The 14,852-nt window shown below is 39.5% G+C and overlaps 1 long non-coding RNA gene across 1 annotated transcript; it reads right to left on the reverse strand.

The window, feature by feature from the left end:
• Positions 1-546: 546 nt before the first annotated feature.
• LOC116068005 lies at positions 547-13,069 on the reverse strand. Its single transcript, XR_004109398.1, has 3 exons — positions 12,980-13,069; positions 3,370-3,438; positions 547-652 (listed from the first exon to the last, which is right to left on the reverse strand). It is a non-coding gene; the product is annotated as an uncharacterized LOC116068005 (long non-coding RNA).
• Positions 13,070-14,852: the final 1,783 nt, after the last annotated feature.

The following is a 14,852-nucleotide window of genomic DNA, read 5'->3' on the forward strand; positions in this document are numbered from 1 at the left end:
GCAGAAAATAACCCTGACCTTCTGATTATCCTTACAGTCATCTCCTAAGTTCTGGAATTACCAGCATGTTCTCCAGATGTATTTGGAGCAGGGCTTTTAGCATAATAGACAAGTACTCTGTAAATTGAGTTGTCCTTGGGCCCCTTAGCTAATTTTCTTTTTTTAACAAAGTAAAACATAATATGTTGAACAAAACATCATATCAAATTTGGAAAAGACAAGCCAACAGAAAATAGAAGAGCTGGTAGAGAAGGCACAAGAATCAGAGACCCATGCATCCACACATTCAGGAGTACCATAAAGGTACTAAACCTACCTCTATAATTTATACACAGAAGACCTGGTACAATCTCTTGTAGGTACTATGCTTGCTGCTTCTGTCTCTGGAAGTTCATATAACATTTGCTCAGTTGTTTTTTTAAGAGACCCTTGTTCTTCTGGTTTCCTCCCATGCTCTCTCTCTTGCCTGCTCCTTCTGCCTCATATTCTCCTATGCTTTCTTCCATGAGCTCTAAGGTAAAGGATTTGAAGGAGATATCTCATTTAGATCTGTGTGTTCCGAGGTCTTTTTCTCTGTATAATGTCTTGCTAGAAGTCTCTGCATTTGTTCCCATCTGCTGCCTCTCTGATGGTGGTGGACGAAGGCATCAATCTATGGGTATAGTATAATATCATTAGGAGTCATTTTATTGTTACTTGTATTGGTTTATGTTCTTATGCTAATTGTGTTAATCAAAAAACCTGTTTGTCATGTCCTGAGTGAGTGCTAAAGGAAGCCTGGCCATAGTTGGCTTTGATTGGGAAATAAAGGGAGACAGAGGCAAGATTTTGAGGATTACTAGGAAAGAAACACAGGAGAAGGGGAGACAGGTGCCCACCACGAGATGGGCATAGGACTTGGTCATCCAAGCAGTGTCAGATTTAGGTTCCATCTCATGGAAGGGGCCTTAAGTCAAATAAAATATTGGTTGGTTCCTCCCACAGATTTGTGCCACCATTGTACTAACTTATTTTGGCAGAAAACTCAAAGGAGAATCAGTACCAGGTATGATGGCATGTACATCTAAGCTTATCTCATGGGAGGCTGAAGCAGGCTGATCACGAGTTTGAGATCAGCGATGGTAGATAGTGAGACTGACCTAAGATAAAAATACTATCAAATAAATATAAGACAATGAGCTTGCTGAATTTATTACATATCTGTTACCATGTAGCTACTTGACATAATAAACTTTTGAAAATGGAAAATTAATTTTGGCCCATATTTTCAGAAGCTAAACTCGGTTGCTTTCTGCCCTGTAATTGTGACAGTGGCTGTGGGAAAGTAGTGTGACCCATAGTGAGAACATATCCAAAGGCAGCTGCAAAGGGAAGCAAAGACAAAAGGAGGTGCCAAGCTGTGTTTGAGCTATGTTCTCATGAACAGAAAACTTCTGAGAAGGACCAATCTCTTAAAAGTTTTAACAACACCTAAGAGCACCAGATGATGAGGACCAAGGCCTTTTAACCTATGGGCCTCTGGGAGATACCGCTATAATCCATCGGATTTGCCTGTGTCCTTTTCTACCTCTACAATGAAATACTTGAGGCTGAGTAGATTACAGTGCAAAGGTATCTTTAGCCTACTGATTTAAATATTCAGGAACATGGCACCAACATTTGCTTCAACCACATCTGCATTTGTCTCATAGTATACAGTATAACGATGAGACTGTTTCCAAGGGGAAATAATCACACTCCACACCAAGAAGTCAGAAACCAATGGCAGCAACAGTCTAATACTGCTACAACAACCCTGTCAGAAGAAGTAGCCAGGCTCCTTTGAGAACTATTCTAATCTCAGTGAAGAGATATGTCCCCAGTGACCTTCCATTAGGCTCCACATCATTTGTTTGTTTGTTTGTTTGTTTTTGTCGAGGAACTACTTTTATTCATGAAGCATGTTGAAATCATTGAAAATATAGAAACATTGAAATCTACTATCATTTTCTAAGTGTTATTTTCTCTCTTTGGATGAGTCCATAGATGCTGATAACAAGAGAGTTACATTTTTACTATTTGAAATTCTTATCCAAATAAGCCCAACATCTTAAAGGTTCTACCAGCTCTTAATATACCCACACTAAGGCTCTCCACACATGGACCTTTGCAGATGTACTGAAAATCTACCTAGACCACAGTAGTGATATATTTTTTTTTGCTTCATTCTTTATAAAGTTAATTTAAACATTATGCCAGTTTACACAGAAAATTTTTCTCTGCTTATTTTATTCCATCTTGAAAATAATTCTGTGACAATAGAATTCCTGGGGCCAAATATCAGTGTATGTACTACAGATGAGCATCATGGTCAATAATTATCTAACTCACTTCCTTAGAGAGAGTCCAGCATGACATTTTGCAATCTTTAGCTTGTTTGTATGAATGTCTGATGACTACCTATCATGTATGTGAAATTATGTTATCAAGACAAAAAGGCAAAATAAAGCTCTGTGGTTAGTCTTCAGCTTTGAAAAAGTGTAGAATGTAGCCAAGTATAGGAAAGGCAGAATATAACTTAAGGAGAACACTTGGGATGTGAACCCAGTTTCTGTAGTACAGCCTTGGTTCTATTAACAAGCCTCTGCCTATTTCTAAACCTGGTATAGATTGTGGTCAATCATATGCCAGGTAAATGGATCCAACTTAATGGTTTCTGTGGCTCTCACCAGTTCCAGAGATGGATGGAGATATCTTTTAGTCTCCTCTGTGATGGTGAGCTTAGAAGCCATTGGAAGAGGATGCCCACTCACAGTAAAGAATGAGCCCAGGGGAGATACTGGTGGACAAGGAAAGTGGTTTTGAAAATCTGACTAATGATGGCCTTGGAAAAGGAATGACTGATTGGGTAAGAAGAAAGGAGGGCATATTTGTGGAACAGGGTGCTCTAGCAGCTGACCTGTTGCTATTCATTAGTTTGGGGACCTTACATAATGTTGTTAGGGATTCTCTGGATAAAATGTCCTAATGTGAATCCTGTTTCACTTTAACTGAGAAAGGCCCACTGATAATATCCACTTGCTTGGCTTCAGATAATCCAAAGCCAGGGCCACTGTGATAGATACCTGCAGCTCTCTCTACAAGTAGGGGCATGCCCCATCATTTTCTTCCTAACAACACCATCAGTCTCTCAGAATCCCACAGGTTAAGATCCTCTGGCCCTTGCTATGGTGGTTAGCCCCAACTGTGTACTGTCTAAGCGTATCCCATTTATCAGTCAACAGCACATACAAACAACAATCATCATTCCCATGGCAAACTTAGGACTGTTGGAAAATCTATATGAGACCAGAAGTTGTTTCTTAGTGAAGGAGAAATATAATTTCTTACCTGTGTACAGAATCTTTGATAGTTCAGAAGGTCTTTTGCAGTCAGAATGGGCCATTTTTTAAGGTTAAGCTATTTAAAGATGGAAGCAGAAATATGGAGGTTTATGGGAGTATGTCTTTAACATTTTTAAACTGCTGGGCTAAACTCATTTTGAAACAAATGAATCATTCATCTAATATTGAGCTTTCTGGTATTTGTGATATAACAAATTAAGTGATAGCTTTATACATATTTAATAATCATAATGAGAATCTCACGAAACCTCCAAAAGATAATGACTTTACCAGTCAAGCAAAATTAAAACTGTGTAAATAAACTCTACTAGAATGCATCAAGCTTATATTTAAGCCTAATGAATAGTCTTTGATGTTATTGCTGTTGCTTTGAGACTGAGTGTTATATAGCCCAGGCTGGTTGCACACTTGTTATGTAGCCAAGGATGTCTTTGAAATAATAATCTTCCTGCCTGCTTTTCCCAGGCCTGGGATTATAGCATCTACCACATCCAACTCCTTTTTTCACCTTCTTTTTCCTTCCTCACTAAAGGCAATGGATTCCCTTTTATTCTATTACTATTTAAGCAGCCCAGTCTTTATTCCATTCAACTTTTTATATTCAATTTGACTTTGGATTAGAAAAAGTATAGCTATGTTTTTTAATTTTGGAAGGCAATAATACTACCTATATGTCATTGCAGCTAGGGAAATTTTATTATACCATCTTGTACATATGTGTTATGTACATGAAAGAACACATGACTAAACATTAAGTGTCAAATTGTTACTAAGAAATTAGTATATAACTTCCAAGGGAAACATGGGCTTTTTGCTGTAATTTTAGTGTCACTGTAGGACATGAAGGCTGTCCCCTTCTGTTCCTCCTTAGCTGCGGGGTCAGGTACACAATGGAAAATGTAAACCACAAGAGTTCAGGGTGAGCAGGAAGACTTTATAATAGGCACAGTTCTACCCAAGATCTGAGCAATGATTCAAAGTGAAATACAAGGAAGAAATTCATGGGAACAACAGAAAATCAGAGGGGAAAACTTTGTGTATGTGTTTGTTGGTGGTGGTGGTGGTTGTGTGTGTGTGTGTGTGTGTGTGTTCCTGCACACAAACACTTTGTTTTATTTTGTTTTACATGAACTTTTGCAGTTGCTGTTATTACTAAACTAATAGTCCCATTTACTTGGAAACTTAGTGTGACACTGTCCATGCCACCAAGGTTCAATTTAATCAGAAGTCAGTGATACAATTGAGGTTTGAGTCCTTGATGAAATTGTAACAGGAATAATAAAACACTCATAATGAACTTTTACAACATCAGTGAGTGAAATATTTGTCCTGGTGTCTAAAGTGTTGTTCTGGACTCATGCTTGTATAATTATGTTATATGTATGATATAAATATGTCCTGACTAGCTGACTGAGTTTAGGTGCATTCAAAACTTACATTCTTAATGTTTTTTTTTTTTCACAAACCCATGGTTGTTTCTGGCAAACTTTATTTCACTGATTGCAGAATGCTGCTGGTCTAGAAGACAGAAGCCTTAACAAATTTTTGATATATATTAAAGGTTTGATGTGATGGTTAATATTGACTATCACAGTGGTAGGCTCTAAAATCACTTAAGAGACAAGCCTATGGGCACATATATGAGGAAATGTCTAGCCTAGGTTAGCCTTTAGGAATGTCTATGGGAGGTTTTCTTGATTCAGCTAGGGAAAACACACCTTAAAAGTGGTTGGTACCATCCCTAGACTTGGGTATTATTAGGCTGAATGAAAAAGCAGGAAACTATCTGAACTCCAGTGATCAGTATTCCCTGCTTGGTTGGTGTCTGAGGCTGCAATGTGACCAGATGCCTCAAGTTTCTGCTGCCAGGACTTCTCAGACTGTGAACCAAACTAAATTGTTTCTACCTTTAACTGCTTTTGCAAAGATATCTTTTTCAAAGCAATAGGAATGGTAACTACAGTATGAGGAAAACCTCTATTACAATGATGGTATATCCTTTTAAGAAACACTACCTTCCAGAGTCTTTACAAGAAAATGAGCAAGTATTATGAGGTATGAGGACAATTGACTTCACCACTTTCAATTGTGAAAAGAAGTTGAATTAATACCACAGCCATTGAATTTCATTTCTAAGACTATAGGAATTATATATGATAAATCCACATCAGATATGTCTAAATGATCTCTTTCAATGAGTTTTAAAAACTCATAATGATAATATACTTTTCTGTTACAGTTTAATTGGCAGGCATTTTTCTTTGTTAGTCTTACATACAATTGTGGTATACCATTACATTGATAGTTTCTAGATACAGTGAAATAAATGGCAATGTATCCAAATACAAGTTATAAAATAAATCCCAAATCAAATCAATTATACAAAATAAATTCAGTAGGCAACCTAAGTTCTTTCTCTGTCAGTAATTTCTATTATTATTCTATATTTATGACAAATATTTTAAGTATTTATTTTCATTGAAAAATTAAAAATATAGGAAAAAATGGATGTGTGTGTGTGTATACATATTCTATATATCATATATATGAAAACAATGCTGAAATCCTACCTGAGGATGAGTTAATACTTATCTTCATACCACATAGATTCATTCCTCAGTTGGAAGATACTACCTGTGCTTGATCAGAGTCTTTGTGTTTTGTATCCAGAAGGGATTTATCTTAAAGACTTTCCATTGAGGATTCAAAATACCAGATGAAAAGAGGATTTATTTTGGTTTATGGTTTCACTGGTTTCAATGGACAGCCATCTGGCATTTCGGTCTAAGAAGTTTTAATACAATCACATGGTGGAACAAAGCTAATCACCTCATGGTAGAAGGAGAGAGGGGTAGAGAATGTGGTTGATATGAAATATATCCTTCAAAGTCACACATTCAATTCATTCCTCTAATTATGTATCACATTCTATGAAGTTCCTACCACTTCCTATGGATGGAATAACCTATGGATGATATTGCAGCCCCAGTGATCATTGGAGACCAGGCCTTCAGCACGTGAGCTTTGAGTTACTATGTCAGATCTAAACCACAGTAGTTAGTCAAATGGAGCTCTTCCTTTCTAAGGTCAAATAATTGTCTTAAGGTTGATTCTGATGCTTAAATCATTTGCAAGTTTCTTTTCAATGTAAGATTGTGCTTTTCCCAGGTTAAAATACACAGATAAGAATTCACTGGGTGATGGATGTTGAAGAGTCTCAGCCTACTTCTTCAAGTGGAAAGCATGCCGAAGTATCCCAAGTAACTGAGACTCATAAACCTTATTGCCTAATGCCAGGGTTGGAAAAACAGAGGTTCTAAAAGTTAAGAGTTTTCTCCAAGGACACGAAGACATTGGATGATGTGGGGGCCAATTCAAGTTCTGTGGGATGTACAAATGTCTCCTTCTATCTTGACACGTTTTATTGAAGTAAATATCCCTAAGATATGTGGTCATCTCAAATCTGCATCCTTCAGGGAAAGACAAATGTGATTACATGGCACCAGTTTGATTGTTTCAGGATGTCGGGATAACAGAAGTCTCTTATTTCTTGGCATAATTCACATTGATTGTCAATTGTACGAGATCTGTAATCATCTAGGAGAAATGTTTCTGAGAGTGTCTTTGATGGGTTATATAGATCAAGTTAGGAAATGGCAAAAAGCTACCATAATTGTGGCTGGCATATCCATGGAATATGATCCTGGACTGAATTGAAAGTGAGCTAGGCAGTCCATTCATATATCCATGTTTGCAGATTGTGGATAAAGTATGACCAACTGCCTTTGCTCTTTCTACCATAACTCCCTGACATGATGGACTGTGCCCTCACACTGGGGGCCCTTCCTCTGGACATTTGCATTTGTCCAGCATTCCATCCTAGCAGTGTGGAAAGGAACTTATAAACCTCCACAGTATACATCATGGCTGAGGTGGTTACCCAGTCTTTTCCCTCCATCTCCATTATGAGCTTCTGCTCATAAACTAAGCTTTAGAACAGTTAGTGTTTCTTCCATAAAGTGTTCAATGCTGAGTTACTAGCATTCTCTCCTGTGTCCCCCTAGGGCCTCATATTTCTCTTTATCACCACGTCTTTACCGTTGTATCTCAGGTTATAAGATAGGGCATTAGATAAGCTCCCCAAGGACAAGGAGGGAACACGTAAGAGGTTCTCAAGAGGATTTGAAATAAAAACACTTTAAAAATAAATAAAGAGTTTTTGTTTGTGGAGGGGGCAGTCTTCAGAATCCATGCAATGCCCTCTGTGTATTAACATCAGCTGTACACTTAAGTCTGTGCCAGCATTAGGAACCTCATTTGAAGGGGTGGTCCTTGTCCTCCAGAAGCTTACCTAATGACCTGATGTATAACCTGAGATGGAATTCTATTGGGAAAAACTGATTTTTCCTTTGCCCTGGGTTATCAATTGCAGGTGGCTTCTCAGTTAAGATCACGACTCAGTGCTTGCTTCCCCTCTCTAAGTTCCAAAACCCCAGTTGGACTTGAACTTATTCAAATTATGTGTGCAATACCAGAATCTGTGAGTTTCTTTATCAGTCCGCTAGTGTCTGGAAGACACTGCTTCCTCTGAATCATCCTTTACCTCCATCTCTTCCAATCTTTCTGCTTCTCCTTTTGCATAGCTCCCTGAGACCCAGAGAGAGGGTTTGGTGACCATAACCTAATTAGAACATAGTGCTTCAAAGTCTTTCATGATTGTCCAGGTATGGGTCTCTGTTTTGATTCATCTACAGCTAGAAGAAGCTTCTCCGGTGTGGGCTGAGTGAGGCGCTGATCTATGGGGATCACAACATGTCCCTAGAAAGCATTTTATTGCTGTGCTCTTTTAGCAGAATAGTAATAGTAGGCTTTTAACCTAGGCTCACGAGATATCCAGGGTTAGGTTCTTAGACAGGTTTGCAATGTCAAGTATGTGTTCTATCTCATCAATGGGTCTTCAAGTCAGTAAGAAGGTAGTTAGTGACTTTTCTTTCTTTAACTAGGTAACTGCCCTTTCTTCAAATAATGCCTAGTTACCTGTAAGAATTCCTTTCAGACCACTTGGTCTTATGTAAACGCTGGTATTGCATCTTGTAATTTCACACTGGAAGATTGGTGACCATTGAAATTAAATAATTACATGTTACCACAAATTTTGATAACTGTCTCCTGACAATTGCCTAGGTAAGGCAAGGAGCTGCCTACAATTTTACCACTTCTCTATCCTCGGCACATGATACAGTACCAGTGATGCTTAAAAATATGTGTCAGGCCAAGAAAAGGAATCAGTGAATGAATGGATAATGATTCCCTAGCTTGCTTTGGGGATGAAGTGGTACCAGGCAGTGCAAGATAGCTCACGTTCATTCATCCCTCTAAGCTTTCCCATCCTCTTCCCGGTTCTTCCCCTCTGCAGCTGCTTTCCTAAAGAATCTCTGAATCTCTCCCCTTTTTTTGAATCACAGGAGCTGGCTGCTGGGAACACCCACAGATGCACTCTACAAACACACAACTTACTCTGAGTAATCACATTGATTTGGAATTAACGGCCATTCAGATACCTCATTGAAGATGCCATCTGGGATGTTATCGCTCTTCAGAGGTATATCATATTCTGAGAAAATCTGTCAGAATATAGAAATAACTCATCAGAATGGCTATGGCTGCATCTCACTGTGCTGGCTAGGCACATGGAGTTGGAGGCTTCAGCTTCCACCTCCCTTTCTTGACACACTGTACGAAATAATAGCCGTTCTTCTATTTTTCAAGAGAAAAAGAAACCGAGAGAGTTCAGCAACATTCAGAAAGTGGTCCTGGGTGCCAGTGGGCATCTAAAAGAATCATCTTGAAAATGACCTCTCATGTGAGAAATTACAAGATACAATAAAAGCAAATAACGATGTTTACATAAGACCAAGTAGTCTGGAAGGAATTCTTGCAGGTGATACCACTAGACATTATTTGAAGGAAGGAAAGTTGTCTCTGGCCTTAGAATGTACTTAGCTAACACCAAGCTTTGCCCTTAGGAATCATGGAGCTATATCAAGGCAAGTTTTTTGAACTTTTTGAGAGTTTCTTGGTCACAAGTTCTCCACTCAAAGGCCACTGTAGAGTTTCAAGTGTGATGTATGTCTAGTAGATTCTCACCAAACCAAACTTCTTTAAGTCTTTAAGATCCTAGGTCGAGCCTAGTACCACAGAAAGAAATGGTAATGATTCATTTTACTGTATCTTAATGCTAGAAAACATACACTATTGTAAACGTCATTGCTAATGGTATCCTTGCAAACTAGCTCTCACAGGACTATGGGAAAATTTTTCCTATTCCTGTGATGTAAATATTCCCTCCACAGCCTGTTTTGAGCTATCAAATCTCATCAGCTAGCTTCCCAAATGTCTGCCTATGTCATAATAGGATCTTGTAAGCCAATATAAGCCAGCTTAGCAACAAACAATAAGAACACATTCAGATCTTGTCCCTTCCCCTGCTTGGCTGATGACAAGCTTTGACTATACCCAAAGAAAGCCAAACCACAAGGTTCACAGTAGCTGTCTGCCCCCTCAGCCATTTAGGAGGAACACCTGGAGACATCCCGGGTGCTGCCTGCTTTCACAACTGCCTTTCAGCCCTGTGGCAGAGACACCCTCTGTGGGCAGAGTCCTATTGTCATACCAGGGAAAGTCAGTATTATTCAGCAGGCCCTTTAGAATTGAGAGTAGCATTTGAAAAGGATTATCCCAGGCAAAGCCATCAACCGCTGTGTACTCATTGAACTTAAAACAATGCAAGATTGATTATTTTTGTAGTCTATGCAAATTACAAATGACATTGCTATTAAATCCTTGGTACTTCACTTCAATTCCAAGGGTTTCAGTTACTGTTTTCAAATAAAAAAAAAAGATTTAAAATGTGCTTGTGTGTGTGTGTGTGTGTGTGTGTGTATGTCTTCTCTCTTAACAAAAGGGGGGGAGTCATACTTAGAGCACAATAATAAATAATTCCTTATGTACATGATTTTTAAAAAGACAAAGCATCTTGCAAAATTCCCTCAGCTGTGTTGATTTTTCACTTCATACATGGCTCCTAAATAGAATGCCAAGGCCCTGTTGCAGTATTTTCATTTCTAATTGAATGGTTTTACACTTTCCCTGGGCTACACTAAAATGAGTCCTCTCTATCCTCCATAGCCCAACCCATTGAATTTGTCACTTCTGCACAAGCTTTAGAAAATACCACAGGTGTTCTCACTAATTGACTTAAATTGCCTTTCATACAAAGACACACATTAAGAGTATTAAAGTGTATGACTTTGGACACAGAAAGGAGTCTTAAGAGGAATCCTTTTTTCTAATGTAGGCTGGGGATTGGGTAGTTTGCATGTTTCACACTGAATACCAAAGCATTGTGATTGTGGAGCAATATACAAATTATCACATATCTGCCCAATAGTACTGTTTTCATTTTACAAGGGAATCTCTCTGAAGCTTCTAGAGAAAGAGATGAGGCAGGATCCGAACACATTTTTCTCTAATGGCAATTATCCTTGCTTTGCCTGCAGCATCATCACTCTGCCTCCTGCATATCCATCTGAAGAGCTGTCTACAAACTCTCCTTATTCCTTCTGAGCATTTACAGTCAAAGCAAAGTCACCTTCTGTCTCTGCCTTGTCTCTGACTTGAACTTGAGATGATGTCATGGGATAGTCAAATTAAATCAGGACAGATATATCCAAGTCTTACTTCATTGGAGATGCTGTGTGAGGTGTCAAGTAACTACAGTGTCTTTCCCACAGGAAGCTAATTCCTTCACACACAGATAGAAAGACAAGTACAGGGAGAATTTAGGTCCTAATTATGGTCAACCCCAACCCTGAGCTCCTCCTGCTCCTCCTTTCTTTCCAAGGCTCTGAGGCTTTGACTGTATGCCTGCATGCCTGAATGCCTATCAAACACACACTGTCTTCCTTACTACCCTCAAGCTCTTTCTACCCAATGTTCAAAATCCCCAGAGTCTACCACTGCTCTCCCTCTGAGAGCCATTCACACCTCCCCAGTGCAACTCTTATATCCATTGCTAGTGTCCCTACACTGGGATCCACTATCTGTAGCCTAGAAGATTTAATCAACTTTGAACTTTTTTGAACCTTTATATTCATTTTATGTGTACAGGTGTTGTGCCCAGTGCACATCTCTGCCTGGTACCTGAAGAGGCCAGAATGGGGTGTTGGATCCATGGGGCTGGAGTTACAGATATTTAAAACACTTGTGAGCCTTCTTCATGTTGGAGTTGGAAATCGAAACCTGGTCTTATAGAAGTACAGTTAAGGTTCTTAACCACCGAGTCACCCCTCCACTTCCAAATGAAGCAGTTTTGAAACTGAATTCCCACTGTATAGAGAGCCCTGCACAAATTGCAGGGTTAATTTTGGTTTTACATTTTCAACTTTTGTCATGACTCTTGACTGCTCCAAAGGTTTCAATAAAATACTTTCCAAATGAAGCCTTACCAACTAGATGAGGAAAGACATCTTCGGCTACAGTTTATCTTAAGTTTAGACTTAAGGACCCTCTGTCCCCTGTATTTATTTTTTAATGCCAATCAGCTAGTTCCCCTCTGAGGCTATGTGTGGAACTAAGGGCCTATGCAGAGTTGTTTAAAAACTCTGGCCTGTGAAATAAATCTAGTTCATTAAGCCTAATATTCAAGGCTCTCTGTCCCGACAGACTTAAAAGCCATTCCCTAGGATTGCTACAACATTCAGGGTTCTTGGAACATTCCTGACACACGATAAATATCTAGTAAAAGGAGTTTGTTTTAATAGTTGTCGTTTCTAATCTTTTGACGGTTTATAGATCTTTAACTTCTATTATGTTATTTGAAGGCCAATACCCTATGTTTGCAGTCCCCAATAACCTCTCTCTTGTCATTCTCTTTTTTCTCATCGTAAAATTTCTTACATACCTAATATCTGTATGCACAGTCCCATCCCTCTGCCAAAGCCCACTGCCTTTTGGATTATTATCCCAGCAGAAACCATCTCTCCCAGCTCTGAATGTTTACAGACTTGCACCAGGCCTCTCCTAGGGCCTAGCTACATCATTAGTCTGCTAGTCTATTCCATCCTTCCCAGCTTAAAGTACATGCTGAGTCTGGGTCATTTTTCCTTATCCCCCTGTTCCTACCTGCTGAGGCAAGAGGCAAGTCCTCTGTAAACACAGAATAAATGAAGACAACTGGCTCTATCCCTTCAAATTGCCAAGCACTGCCATATCTTCAACCTTGGGACTGCTGAGTTAATCGAAGACCTCTGTGATTACGAAACAGCCCCCCCCCAAATGTTATTCAAAGGCAAAAGTGCAACTCAAAATATTTCAAGTTGAATGACTGTAAATGTCAAACTTGGTTTCTTCCAAGGAGTCTCCTTTGTGACAGAGGAGGCACTTCCTGGCAGGCACTTGCTTTGGGGTTACCATTACCATCACCCCATATGGTGTCTCCCAGCTCCACAGAAGAATGAATGTCAGAAAGTAGATGACTATGGCTCTGGGCCTGGCTCCATGACCCTTCTGATCACTATGGCCGAGCCATGGCTCACCTCTCTCCATCAGCCTCCTTCCAGATAGAGTGTTTTCTGTAATCCCCGTGAGAGGGACACAGGATACCGTAAAGCACAGGTGCGATCACGTTCTTTATTTCATCCCTTCTTTAACAGCTTCAACGGTTCCGCATCGTAAGTGCCACATTTCTCCCAGTGTGAGCCACGGGATCTCATCAGAAGCATCTGGAACACACGTACCAAAATGTATTCTCCTGAGCTCAGTCCTGAACCTAATGAGGCTGGATATGCTGTTGCTTTTTTCTGTAGCTTCAAAGGTGATTTCGATGTTTGTACAAGCACAGGCAACCCATACTTAAGTAAAGCAAGATGTTCCTTTCAGCATTACCATGTGAGCCAGTCTGTCTCTCAGCATAGTCTCATCAAAGCCCTCTTTTCTGCCTTCCTTTATTTTCTTGTGTTTTCCATGTATACAAAATGGGTCAGCGACACTGGAAGCAGCTGTGCCCCTACCACCTCTGTCCTTGAAAGGCTGTTTCCTTTGAACCTTTCTCCCTTCACCTGTGTGGCAGGCAGGCAGGCAGACACACACACACACACACACACACACACACACACACACAAGGCCCATAAAATTCATCTATTTCCTTTGCACTCTCCCAGAAGCATGGCTCCTGCCACAAAACCTTCTGTCTGTTTCCTTAGAGGGCTCAGCTGTCTTCATTCCTGCTGCCTTCTCCACCTCCCAAGTCTGTGTGCTGTGAGTATTGATCTACCTGCCTGTCCTCCATTAGTCACCTGCCACTGAAAGCTGGGTCCCTGCACAGATGCAATCAGTATGACATGGTGCTTGTAAGCTACAGACACGTGTAATGTGGGGGCTCCCTTAAGCTTCCTTGCTGAAGGAAGGGCATATTGCTGAATCCCATACATCTTCAGTCTGTTTATTTAATCTAAAATGGCCACAGTACCACTACCTGATTCCAGGTTTTAAGAGTTGAATGTGATCATGCATATGGAGTCCAAATAACAATACCCAAACCTACAAGAACCAGGTAGACTTTTACTGTTAGTGCTGTTATTATTATGTTATAACCTTATTATCTTGAGTGAAACAATAATGCCTATCTCAAAGAGATAATAAATAACTGTAAGTATTATCTGCTAGTAGTGCTATGGATAAAGTCTTGTTATTTGCTAAGAAAAAAATTAATGAGATAGTATGAGGTCCCCACCCCTTCCTTTTTATGATGTTATTTTCCTGGCTTTGGTAGTTCATGATGCAGAAATGAATTCTGAAATAGAATTTATATGATTTCTGATTGTTTCCCCATGAAGCAAGCTGGACCATGCCACAGTGGAGGCATAAGCATGAAATAGGCTGCTAAGAATTGTCCCCGCACAAAAGGAAGCAGGCTTGAATTACAAGGTATATGAGCATCGTGGATAATGCTAGAGAAAGAGGATAAGGACAATATTGTCATAGAACTATGCTAACATTCTCTATGCATCCCTTGAAGTACTTTATTCAGCCAAAAGACATTTATTTATTAAGCACATCATAGGCAGGCACTGGACTACGAATAATACAAAACAAAATCTCTACACTAGATGACTACTAATTAGACAAAGTCCCTCCCCCTGATAAATTTATAATTTTATGGGAAGAGTCAAGAGAAAAAATAAGAATAACAAGTCATCTCTTTTAATTTGTACCATGGAACATACAGAAATTCATCATAGGAATGAAAGTTTTACATGTGGTACCTCAAGGGGGCCACTACTTTGTAGTGGCAAATATGCATTGGGACAGTTTGTCTCCCTCTAAAGTGACATGAGGGTGTCTACTCTTCAGATTCAGGTCATAATAACAAGAAGGACCAGGCTGGTGAAATATGTTTCTACTTGGGCA

The sequence above is a fragment of the Mastomys coucha genome, unplaced genomic scaffold (assembly GCF_008632895.1).
Source record: "Mastomys coucha isolate ucsf_1 unplaced genomic scaffold, UCSF_Mcou_1 pScaffold22, whole genome shotgun sequence".
NCBI classification, from domain to species: Eukaryota; Metazoa; Chordata; class Mammalia; order Rodentia; family Muridae; genus Mastomys; species Mastomys coucha.